Here is a 12,340-nt window from a genome sequence, read left to right on the forward strand (position 1 = left end):
ATGCAGATAAGGAATGTGGGGGGTTACTGGGTGCTCCCCCAATGAACAGAATGTCACAATAGATTTCTGAAAAGCACTGTAAAATATAGTTTTTTTCCCTTCATAGACGGTGAGTTATATGGGCCCATGGTACCTGTGTGCCATCAATAGTTAGGAATGTGGGCCTGGCTCCACCAATGTTTGGGCTTTGGGGGGGCCCATACTTCAGGGGGATGTGGGGTCCAGGCAGCCCTGGAGGTTAGTGAGGGACCTGGTGCCAGCAGCAGCCAGTTTTTTTTTCAAAAAAAAAAAAGGCATTTTTTGCTAAGAATATTCAGTGTCCTCCTACAGCACTGGGTGCTGTGCATTGTGTCCTGCTGTGGCCCCAGAGAAGGTTCCTTCTTCCTTGCTGCAAAGCCTAGGTTACAGTTGCCTTGATTTTGGAGGTTTCTGCAGCTGCATGCTGCAGAACGTCCTGCATTTCAGCCAGTGGAGTGCAGCAATGACATGTCGCCTCAGCAGAGCGATGATGATGTATGTGTCTCTCTCTCTTCTCTCTGTGGTGGTGGGTGTAAAAGACAAAAAACAAACTTTTTACTTTTTAGCCCTACCCCAGAGAAAATGCAGAATGTCCATCTGACAGCACTGCTATCTGTACCTCAGGAGCAGTTCTAATGGGCATCTAGGCTGGGAAACACCAATGGCCCCACTTCCTACATCAACCCCTGTGAGGCAGGCAGCTCAGCTTTCCCCTCCCCAGCCTTGGTCTGGCCCTTTTCTGCTCCCAGACAGCTGGGCTTTGCCCTGACACCTCCCAGCTGGGCAGAGGAGCCCTTCTCCCTCTCTCCATGCCAGCCAGCCCCCTTGAGTTGGTGCCGGGTCTCCCTGTGATGGGGTGTTATTATAGACTCATAGACTTTAAGGTCAGAAGGGACCATATGATCATCTACTCTAACCTCGTTCATGTTGCAGGCCACAGAACCTCACCCGCCCACTCCTACAGCAGGCCCCCTAACCTCTCACTGAGTTACAGAAGTCCTCAAATCATGATTTAAAGACTTCAAGTTACAGAGACTCCACAATTTACGGTAGTTTAAATCTGCAAGGTACCCATGCAGAGGAAGACAAAAACACCCCATAGTCTCTGCCAATCTGACCTGGGGGAAAATTCCTTCCTGACCCCAAAAATAGTGATTAGTTAGACCCTGACCATGTGGGAGAGACCCACCAGCCAGACACCTGGCTACAAATTCTCTGTAGTAAGTCAGAGCCTGCCTCATCTAGGCTGTGGCTACACTTAGCACTTCAAAGCGCTGCCGCGGTAGCGCTGCCGCGGCAGCGCTTTGAAGCGCTAAGTGTAGTCAAAGCGCCAGCGCTGGGAGAGAGCTCTCCCAGCGCTGTCCGTACTCCACCTCCCTGTGGGGAATAACGTACAGTGCTGGGAGCTGCGCTCCCAGCGCTGGGGCTTTGACCACACTGGCGCTTTGCAGCGCCGCAATTTGCAGCGCTGGAGAGGGTGTGTTTTCACACCCTGCTGCAGCGCTGCAAATTTGTAAGTGTAGCCAAGCCCCTAGTGTCCCATCACCAGCCGCTGGAGATATTTGCTGCTAGCAGTTGCAGAATGGCTACATACGATTGTACCATCTCATCATACCATCCCCCACATAAACTTATCAAGCCAGTTACATTTTTACCCCCTACTCCCCTTGGGAGGCTGTTCCAGAACTTCACTCCTCTGATGGTTAGAAACTTTCTTCTAATTTCAAGCTTAAACTTGTTAATGGCCATTGGTTCTTGTGCCCACATTCACTTAACATAAATAAATCCTCTCCCTCCTTGGTATTTGTCACTCTGACGTATTTATAGAGAGCAATCATATCCCCCCTCAGCCTTCATTTGGTTAGGCTAAACAAGCCAATTATTTGAGTCTCCTCTCATAAGATGGGTTCTCCATGTCCCAGATCATACTAGTAGCCCTCCTCTGCACCTGTTCCAGTTTGAATTAATCTTTCTTAAACATGGAAGACCAGAACTGCACCCAGCATTCCAGATGAGGTCTCACCAGTGCCTTGCAGAATGGTAATAACACTTCCCTGTCTCTACTGGAAATACCTCCTCTGATGCATCCTAGGACTTCATTAGCCTTTTTCATGGCTTATCTTATCTGAAATAAGGATTCATCTATGCTGTAGGCAGTGTAGTTGTTTCCAGTCCAGTTTGATATCTTAATGATTGATGTTATTAATGACAATATTTATAATGGCTCCAAGCACTTTTTATTATTCTATTGTTCTATTAGAGATTAAATGGCTCCCAACAAGCATGTCTTAGATCTATGGGCAATCACAACTACTTGCTGAAATTGGTGGCTGTGATAGCCACCTTCCACTCAAGCTAAATAAGGGAACCTTAAATGCCCCTTTATTTAGTCTCAGCTGAAGCAATGGAAAACTACCACCCAAGGAGAAGACCGCAGAAGAGCATGGGCAGGACAGGGCCATGTGGCCCAAGAGGGTTCCTTTGGGTCTGATAAGAAAAGCAGAGTCATGCTATGTGATAGAAGCAGCAGAAATATCTCAAAAGCAATAAGAAAGCCAGACACAGCCAGAGGAGCACTTGGAGCAGGATACTGAAAGCTGAGAGGAAAGAGAGTTTTTGGGCAGAGTGCTGGCTGGAAAGAGGCTTGGAGCTGGGATCAAAGAAAGTGCCTCCTGTTGTCTGGTCCCGTTGTATTCAGGAAACAGACCTTTGTAGCTGTTATGTAAATAAGTAGGGTTGCATCAACAAACATACCTGACTCTGTCATCACTTTCTCCTCTCAATGTAACTATGCACAAGACCCAGAATATTGGCTCACTGCTTGGGTCAAAGGGAAATCTCTATATATAATTTTGATAGAGTTAAACCAGCTTCTGGATTCACAGGAGTCTTAAATATCTTTATAAGCAATATCCTGTCCTACAATCATTTACTAAAATCTCTAAGGGATAAATTGGCATTTGTTAGTATAAGAACAGCCAAAGTAATAGTAGCAAAATTTGCAGAAAGTGAATGAGACTCCATCTCTCTTGCATCCGACGAAGTGGGTATTCACCCACGAAAGCTCATGCTGCAAAACGTCTGTTAGTCTATAAGGTGCCACAGGATTCTTTGCTGCTTTTACAGATCCAGACTAACATAGCTACCCCTCTGATACTTGACATCTCTCTGAGATCACTTGAGTTCTTTGACCCAAACTTTCAGGACAAGATCTCCTTGGTGATGAGATGTGGTTATCAAATTTCATATCTGCTGGAATGGATTTATGTGTGTGTGTGTGTGTGTGTGTGTGTGTGTGTGTGTGTGTGTGTGTGTGAAAATCAGCTTCTCAACCAATTCACGGAGGCGTCTGGGGAGAGAATGACAGTTACACATGGTCATTTGGTTGTAAATGCCTCTAAGGGAAGGCACTTTGCTGGGCACGAATTATAACCCCCCCAGCTCCCACCTTTCCCCCAGCCAGGGCTCCCCCATAGGCAGCACTGAGCATAATGGAGCTTGATCCTGAGCAGAGTTGCTGGGGATACCAGAAGAGAGTATTTAACATGGCTGTTGAAGATGTTCAGTAAACGGTCTGTCTGGGTTTTTGACAGAGTTATTTAGTCACAAACAGAGTCGGCTTTCAGCAGAAAATTTCAAGATTTTGTTAAAAAAAGAAGTTCCCCAAAACTGAAATATTTTGGCAAAATCTAGAAATATTCTGATTCAAAATACCACCCTGGTGCCACATGGGACTTGTAGTTCAGTTGCAGTGTGCTCATATTGTCCCCTGCAGGAGGGCTGGATCGCTGGGCTTCATCTCCCATGATGCACTGCAACCAGGGACTCCCACGATGTCTTAGTTCCAGTCACCAAAAAGGGAGAAAGTGGTGCATCATGGGAGAATCAGAGAGCCTGGCTCAAAGAGGAGACCAGGAGCAGTAGACACCTGGACTACAGCTCCCATGAGGCACTCTTGCACCCAGCTCTCAGGGAAGGCGGTGGAACACTTTCCATTGGGAGCTTTCCCCGGGATGTGCCCTTTCCATGAAGGACTGGAAATGGTAACCCTTTGGCTCAGTCCCCTAAGCCATGGCAACACAGGACTGGGGATTACAGGCAAAGGGTGGAACAAAGGAACCGGAGGGACTCAGCTGCACGAGCCCTGGCATCCTGAGATCTCTTTCTCATAATTCAGTTTGATCCCAGCCAATTTGTTGTTGTAACTCTTGGCCAGACAGTCTGATCAGACAGTGGGATCTGTCCATCCCCCACCAATTAACAGATTTTCCCCCAGTCCCCACATTTCTCCCCCAACCCTGGTAACCCTGATACTCTACAAAAACTCTTACATTGAATATGATCTTCAGCAGAGTTGCTGGTGTCATGCTGGGCTCGTTCTCTGTGGGGAGTAATAAGGACAGGGGGTATCAGTGACACCGTGTGCTCTCTCTCTGTCACCTTGGTGACACTGAGTCTGTTTTCAGAGGTCCAGCTGTGAGGAGATTTCTTCCTATGGCTTGTTTTCCTACTAGGACCTTACATCTCCAATCAGCTCACACTCAGTGGAAAGGCAGCAAATGCAACTTCTGGATAATCAGGGAACATGGTGGCTTTACCATTTACAGAGGGAACATCTAATAAAGATGAGACTTGAACGTCCTGTTCTACTTCAGCAAAATGGCACAGAACCAACTAACCAAAACCCCACTAGGTCAGCATGGAGTTAAGATTGGGAGGAGGGGGGGTGGCGAGGAACTGAAAATTCCTGATACTTTAGGACAGAAGAGAACTTGGTCATTTTTCACAAAGTTAGAACTGGGTGTCATTTTTCAACAGATTTTTTTTTCATGAACAATAGTTTAACCAAAATAAAATGTTTGGCCAAACTATTAAATCCAATGAAATTTTCAATGAAAAAAATCTTAAAACAAAATATTCATTTTGTTTTCTTTTGAATGGACACTTTTGTTTTGTTTCACTTAGAAATTTTTAGTCAGAAAATTGTTTATTTGAAATTTTTTCACCCAAATAAAACTGGATTTTTGGCCCAGGTCTCCTCATTGCACAAAGGCTGAACATGCATTGTTAAGGCTCGACTTTAATGTATTTGCATATTGTGGAAATACAGCCTCAGAGCCCCACTTCTGGCCTAGTCTGCTAACCAGCTCCCATGTCCGAGGAGAGCAGGGTGGGAGTGTTTGTAGAGAGAGACTGGTCATAAGGCAGGAAGAAGGAGGAAAGGAATATTTGAAGAGAGGCAGCTAAGGAGCCTACAGGTGGGGAGCACAGGAGGAAGGCAGGGAACATACCCTGCTGGAAGTTGGAGTGGGGGCTCCCAGTACTGAGAGTCCATGTGTCATGTCCCCATTACCCCCACAAGTTTTATTGGCAGAGTTGCTGCACTGGGGACCCAGGCTGGGTTGGACACTGGCATAGTCTGGAAACTGCCTCTAGTCTCCCCATGTGCCTTTCCTTCTCTGTGTCCAGCTGGTCACCCCATGGATTGCCTCATCTCCCACCTGGGAACTCTCTGTCCCACCCCCAGGGCTGGCTTCTCCCCTTATCATGTCTGTCTGGGTCGGGACCATGTAGATTTCCTGGAATCCCTCTTGGAGCAATGTGCAGCTCATGAATATGCTCCCAGCTACGTAGCAGTGAGGCCAGCATGGGGCAGGCAGGTTTAGAACCAGTCAGGGCCAGCTCTACAGTTTTCGCCACCCCAAGCAGCGTGCCGAATTGCCACCACAGGCAGCGGGGGCAGTCCCTGTCCCCTTAGGGCGGCAGGTGCTTTTCTGTGGCTGCAGCAATTCGGTGGCAGCTTCTATGTTTAGCTGAAGCCGCCGTGGACAGCTAAACATAGCTTGGGGGAGAACAACAGGGACTGCCGCCCCTTGCAGACTGCCACCCCAAGCATCAGCTTGGAATGCTGGTGCCTAGAGCTGGCCCTGGAACCAGTGTATGGGTGCTGTGGCCCTCAGAAGGGCGGCTGGCTGCAGAAGGAATAGAGGGGAAAGGGAGCAGGAGTCGGGGGGAGCCCTGAATGGCAGATGCTGGCACAAGAGCAACCGGGAGCAACCCTTAGACATTCTCTTTGGGGTCCCTGCAGAGTTTGTGTGTGTGAAGGGTGGGGAAGGGGTCCCTGAGAACCCCCTGACAGGGTGGTGAGCAGACAGTGAACCAGCAGCACTCAGCAACTCCCCTGACACTGAGGGCAGCCAATGAGTTGGTCCCGCTGGTCTGTGCTGCAGAAGCGATCAGCTCAGAGCCCCCTCTGCACAGCGCGTTGTTCACACATATGGTGTGCACTGAATCTCCACGGGTGTTCCTGCTGCCTGGTTCTCGCCATCAGGCAGGGGAGCGCTACGGCTGCCCCATGAACAGACCCGCAACGAAATCACGGGCCGCTGTGAGGGAACCATCTGTGGGTGTTTTAGGGGACGTCTGTGTGTGAACGTGCTGAACCTTGCACTAAACCCTCTGCAGCTGATGGAGCTAACATTGGGTGTTAGTCACAACAGCTGGATGGACTGGAGACCGTTGGCTCCCAGCCAGGCCTGGCCACTCCCAGCCCTGCCCCAAAGAAGAGACCCAGTTCAAGGGAGCTGGCTGGGTCACTCAGTGCCACTTTGTGGCCAACCAGCCCCAACACACCCTGAGTGTAAAACAGGGTCACCTTCAGTCTTTGAAACCCCCGGGGGTGATTTTCAAATGAAGTCGCTCTGGTGCCAGTGAATTCGATGGGAACATGCTGCTTTGGCATACCCCTTCCTTAAAGTGTCTCCTCCTAATCCCCAGATCCCATCCCGACCAGGAAGTTCATTCTGCCCTGGCCTTTTCAAAACTTCCTCCAGAATAAACATAAGAACATAAGAATGGCCCTACTGGGTCAGACCAAAGGTCCATCTAGCCCAGTATCCTGTCTTCCAACAATGGCCATATGCCCCAGAGGTAATGAACAGAACAGGTAATCATAAAGTGATCCACCCCCTGTCTCTCATTCCCAGATTCTGGCAAATAGAGGCTAGGGACACCATTCCTGCCCATCCTGGCTAATAGCCATTGATGGACCTTTCCTCTATGAATTTATCTAGTTCTTTTTTGAACCCTATTATAGCCTTGGCCTTCACAACATCCTTTGGCAAGGAGTTCCACAGGTTGACTGTGCGATGTGTGAAGAAATACTTCCTTTTATTTGTTTTAAACCTGCTGCCTACTAATTTCATTTGGTGACCAATAGTTCTTGTGTTATGAGAAGTAGTAAACAATACTTTCTCTACACCGGTCATGATTTTATAGACCTCAGTCATATCTCCCCTTAGCCATCTCTTTTCTAAGCTGAAAAGTCCCAGTCTTATTAATCTCTCCTCATACGGAAGCTGTTCCATACCCCTAATCATTTTTGTTGCCCTTTTCTGAACCTTTTCCAATTCCAATATATCTTTTTTGAGATGGGGTGACCACATCTGCACACAGTATTCAAGATATGGGTACCATGATATTTTCTGTCCTATTATCATCCCTTTCTTAATTATTCCCAGCACTCTGTTCCTTTTTTTTTTTTGAGTGCCACTGCACATTGAGTGGATGTTTTCAGAAAACTGTCCACAGTGGCTCCAAGATCTCTTTCTTGAGTGGTAACAGCTAATTTAGATCCCATCATTTTATCTGTATAGCTTGGATTATGCTTTCCAATGTGCGTTACTTGGCATTTATCAACATTAAATTTCATCTGCTATTTTGTTGCCTAGTCACTCAGTTTTGACAGATCCTTTTGTAGCTCTTCGCAGTCTGCCTGGGTCTTAATTATCTTTAGTAATTTTGTATCATCTGCAAATTTTGCCACCTCACTGTTTACCCCTTTTTCCAGATAATTTATGAATATGTTGAATAGGACTGGTTCCAGAACAGACCCCTGGGGACATCACTATTAACCACTCTCCATTCTGAGAACTGACCATTTATATCTACCCTTTGTTTCCTACCTTTTAACCAGATACCAATCCACTAGAGCACCTTCCCTCTTATTGCATGGCAGCTTACTTTGCATAAGAGCCTTTGGTGAGGGACCTTGTCAAAGGCTTTTTGAAAATCTAAGTACAGTATATCCACTGGATCTCCTTGGTCCACATGCTTGTTGACCCCCCTCAAAGAATTCTAGTAGATTGGTGAGGCATGATTTCTCTTTAATAAAACCATCTTGACTCTTCTTCAACAAATTATGTTCATCTATATGTCTAACAATATTGTTCTTTATTATAGTTTCAGCCAGTTTGCCCAGTACTGAAGTCAGGCTTACAGGCCTGTAATTGCCAGGATCACCTCTGGAGCTCTTTTTAAAAATTGGCATCACATTAGGTATCCTCCAGTCATCTGGTACAAAGAGAACAGGAGTACTTATGGTACCTTAGAGACTAACAAATTTATTTGAGCATATGCTTTCGTGGGCTATAGCCCACTTGGATGCATCTGGTACAGAAGCTGATTTAACTACCACAGTTGGTAGTTCTGCAAATTCATATTTGAGTTCCTTCAGAACTCTTGAGTGAATACCATCTGGTTCTGGCAATTTATTGCTGTTTAATTTATCAATTTGTTCCAAAACCTCCCCTAATGACACCTCAATCTGGGACAGTTCCTCAGATCTGTCACCTAAAAAGAATGGCTCCGGTTTGGGAATCTCCCTCACATACTCAGCCATGAAGACCAATGCAAATAATTCATTTAGGTTCTCCGTAATGGCCTTATCATCCTTGAGTGCTCCTTTACCACCTTGATCATCCAGTGGTCCACTGGTTGGTTAGCAGGCTTCCTGCTTCTGATGTACTTAAAAATGTGCTATTACTTTTTGAGTCTTTGGCTAACTGTTCCTCAAATTCTTTTTTGGCCTTCCTAATTGTATTTTTACACTTCATTTGCCAGTGTTCATGCTCCCTTCTACTTTCCTCACTAGGATTTCACTTCCACTTTTTAAAGGATACTTTTTGCCTCTCACTGCTTCTTTTACTTTGTTGTTTAGCCACGGTGACTCTTTTTTGGACCCCCGCTCCCCACAGCCGGAGAGCTGAGCTCCACTGTGAGGCTGGAGTGGCCAAGCTGGTCCTTCAGTGAGGCCGAGAGAAAGGACCCAGAATGGAAACAAGACAGGAGAGGGAATAATCTCCTCCTACCTTTGATCCCTTGGTAGAGACATGACTGGAAGGCAGAGAAACAATGTGATATCAGACACGACATGTTTCCTCATGGGGGGAGAGAGAGAGAGAAACTGAATGAAGTGGCCCAAATTCATCATCGTATTGATGCAGAGCCCCATCCCCACAGCCCAGCCCAGCGCTCTCCTCCACCAGCCCCAGTGACTGCCCCCGGGAGTGGTGAGGCCAAGTCTGACCATTTTAGTGCCAGTCTCACAGCATTTGTTCTACATAAAGCCCCAGTCAGGGGGTTCAGTGAGAAACTCGGCTTTCATTAAAAAAATATATATGTAAATTTATAGCCCTCATGGCTGGAGAGAAAAGCCTCAAAATGTGATCTGAGAGACCCCACAAAGATCAAATCCCACAGGAAGATACAAAGAACCCACTTTGATGACTTGTTGGAAATCCCATGAGTTTTAAGCCAGTCTCGAGATTGTTGGGGTGACTCGAGTGCTGTGAAAGCTTGAGGTGGGGACACTGTGTGAGGAAAGGTTGGCAGGACAGAGCTGTGTCCAGAGCTCTATTTTCAGAGCTGTTAGGCCCTGATTCAGGAAAGTACTTACACACAGAAACATACTTAGGAGCCCTTCCTGACTTGGGGATTCCTTCATGAACTGCAGCCTTAGTTATCTGTCTGTTGATATTCCATCCAGACACACACCCCTGGCTGAGTCTTAGATGTGACCATGTATGGGGCAGGAACTGCCCTCTTTATTACTAATCTGTGCAGCAGTGGATGCAGTGGGTCTCTGATCCTGACAAGGGCTACAAGGTGCTACTGTAATACAAATAATTAATCATAATGATAATCCCTTTCATCATCCACAGTATTCATCATCTATCCATAGTATTAATCATTTTTCCACAGTATTCTTTTCAGCAAGTTAAAGAAGTATGGGCTGATGAATGGATTATAAGGTGGATAGAAAACTGGCTAGATCATCGGGCTCAACGGGAAGGCTAACGACATTTTGGGCTGCATAAGTAGGAGCACTGCCAGCAGATTGAAGGACGTGATCGTTCCCCTCTATTCAGCATTGGTGAGGCCTCATCTGGAGTACTGTGTCCAGTTTTGGGTCCCACTCTACAAGAAGGATGTGGAAAAATTGGAAAGAGTCCAGCAGAGGGCAACAAAAATGATTAGGGGGCTGGAGCACATGATTTATGAGGAGAGGCTGAGGGAAGTGGGATTATTTAGTCTGCAGAAGAGAAGACTGAGGGAGGATTTGATAGCTGCTTTCAACTACCCGAAAGGGGGTTCCAAAGAGGATGGATCTAGACTGTTCTCAGTGGTACCTGACAACAGAACAAGGAGTAATGATCTCAAGTTGCAGTGTGGGAGGTTTAGGTAAGATATTAGGAAAAACTTTTTCACTAGGAGGGTGGTGAAGCACTGGAATGGGTTACCTACGGTGGTAATGGAATGTCCTTCTTTAGAGGTTTTTAAGGTCAGGCTTGACAAAGCCCTGGCTGGGATGATTTAGTTGGGAATTGGTCCTGATTTGAGCAGGGAGTTGGACTAGATGAGCTTCTGAGGTCCCTTCCAACTCTGATATTCTATGATCTCTTTGATCTCTCTCTCCAGCCAGCTTCCCAAAAACAAATGATAAGTTTCATTGTGTCTTTGATCATCTCTCTTCCCAGTCCCAGACACGCTGCAGGGTTGTCTCTGCCACATCTGTCTACTTTTGATAATACGGTTTGGCCTCACTGTCATACCCACCTTTCTTTCCCAGAAGATAAAGTACCACAGCCAGAACCACGATGGCAGGGATTGTAATGCCCAACAAGAACTTTATATCCGGCCCTAGGAAAGAACCTCAATGTGAATGGCCTCTCCAAGCAGCCACCGGCAAGTCCCCACCGGCTTGAGCTGACTGAGTTCTATAGAAAGTGACCTAATGGGACTGAGATCTGTATGGCATGCAGAGACTTGTGCAGAGCTCGTCCAAAATTATTTAATGGAACAGTTTTCCATCAGAAAGTTCTGTTTCTTCAAAATGAAAACCTATTGACAAAGCGCTTTGATGTTTCTGAATCAAAATGTGCTGAGTTTCTTCTGTTCCATGAAAAATCTGAAATTTTGACTTTTCATCCTCATTCAGGATGAAAATAAAATTTGAAAGGTCAGTATTTCTTGCAGGACCAAAATGCTGTGTTCCCACTAGCTTTTGAGGCACAGATAACATAAGTGTCAAGTATCAGAGGGGCAGCCATGTTAGTCTGAATCTGTAAAAAGCAACAAAGAGTCCTGTTGCACCTTATAGACTAGCAGACATATTGGTGGAAATTTCCAGAGGCAGGTATCACCCATGAAAGCTTATGCTCCAATACATCTGTTAGCCTATAAGGTGCCACAGAACTCTGTTGCTTTTTACAGATATCATTAGTATCGCTCTGGCTGGAGTCACTAGATGGTGCTGTTACCCAAAGTCTGACACCATCTTCTCCTTGCCATGGGAGCTGTACACACAGTCTTTGTAGATATACAGTTTAGGTGTTGGTTTGCTGGTGCAGACGCTTTGGGGACAAACAGCCAGGTTTGGGCTCTGCTAAGGTCCATTCCTGGGGCTTGGTTGCTGCCAGGGAACCAGGCACTGGTGCTGGTCTGAGATTCCTGAAAGAGGGGTTTGCCCACATGCTGAGTGTGACACCTCTGTTCCAGGACTGGAGCATAGAGCGTAAACAACTAATTACCCAGAGAGAAGAACTTGTGAGCCCTGGTGTGACGGTGCATCTGGTACCTCCTGCCAGAGCAACAACAAATACAGTGAGTGAACAGGAGGAAATAATTCACTTAATGCCAGTTTAGCAGAGTGGGTCAGTGAACTCTAGATGAAACTTGCCCATCAGAAGGGTTTGGGATTCCCCCTTTGAAAGAGCCAGTTTCCTGCACTGCAAAGATGCAGCCCAGCTCAGCAATGCTGGTTAAAGCCTGAGAGAGATGCAGGGAGAGAGAGTGCTGCATTGGACGAGCCTGTCACCCTATTGTGTGTTTCCTATACATCCATTGTCATGGCGATCACACTCAGACTGCGGGTTGCCCAGCTCAGGACCCGCCTTTCTCCAAATAGAGCCACCAGAATAAAGAAATGCTTCAGAATAATTTACCTTGTGGGGAGGAACCACCGACATCACCGCTGGAGTCA

The sequence above is a fragment of the Mauremys reevesii genome, unplaced genomic scaffold (assembly GCF_016161935.1).
Source record: "Mauremys reevesii isolate NIE-2019 unplaced genomic scaffold, ASM1616193v1 Contig5, whole genome shotgun sequence".
Lineage (NCBI taxonomy): Eukaryota > Metazoa > Chordata > Testudines > Geoemydidae > Mauremys > Mauremys reevesii.